General features: G+C 37.4%; 1 pseudogene; it reads left to right on the forward strand.

Annotated features, from left to right (window-relative positions):
* Positions 1-285: 285 nt before the first annotated feature.
* LOC132492884 (U6 spliceosomal RNA) lies at positions 286-378 on the forward strand (annotated as a pseudogene).
* Positions 379-832: the final 454 nt, after the last annotated feature.

The raw sequence follows: 832 nt of genomic DNA on the forward strand, positions 1-832 counted from the left end.
CTTCTGGGAAATAATTAGCATTCTTGAGCAACTTTTGGATAGCCTTTACTGAGATCATGAGCACCTTCTGAGAAGTTGTGCGCCTTGAGAGGAATCTGATATTAACTGGGACCACTGTATTATACCACCGTCCATTTTCTATCAATTTTCCTGCCAAGAGAAAAGCCTTTGAAGTGACTAGAGCTCAGGACACTATCCCCTCGTGGCAAATTTGGTATACAACTTTGACATGGACTTGTAATAATTTTTTTCAGAAAAGTTGCTTTAACGACAGTTGGTACAGTGTTCGCTTTGGCGAAAATTGCAATGATACAGAGAAAAGTAGCATGGCCCCTGCACAAGGAGAACAGTTGATACAGTCTTCAGCTCTTCATTTAGATACATTTCCCAGTTGACCAAAGTATTTCTTTGAGTAATTTCTCTGGAAATTATATGTGGATATTATCATTTTTACAGCGATATCACTGTCTCTATTACAGTTCTGTTTGATAATAATTCCCAAGGGTTGTTTAGAATCATTTCACACAATGTTGACATTAAGTGTTAGCTTCCAGTACATTCTCTACTCTCACTGTGGATGACAGTCATTTAAAAGTGTCATTTTTCCAGTGATTCTACATTGGTTCATCATATTTCTCTCTCTCTCTTCTTTCCCTCTCTCTTTAACTACAAATTCTCTTTAAATGTCTAAAGACTTTACATAGCCAGTGATTGCTCTTCTGACAAAGGGTTGTCAATTTAAGGATCCCAGGCAAGCTGCTTCACATTTCTAAGCTTCAGTCTTCCCATCTGTAAGATGTCATAATGGTACATTTCAGCTATTTTTGTTATG

Source organism: Mesoplodon densirostris, chromosome 6 (assembly GCF_025265405.1).
Source record: "Mesoplodon densirostris isolate mMesDen1 chromosome 6, mMesDen1 primary haplotype, whole genome shotgun sequence".
Classification (NCBI taxonomy): domain Eukaryota; kingdom Metazoa; phylum Chordata; class Mammalia; order Artiodactyla; family Ziphiidae; genus Mesoplodon; species Mesoplodon densirostris.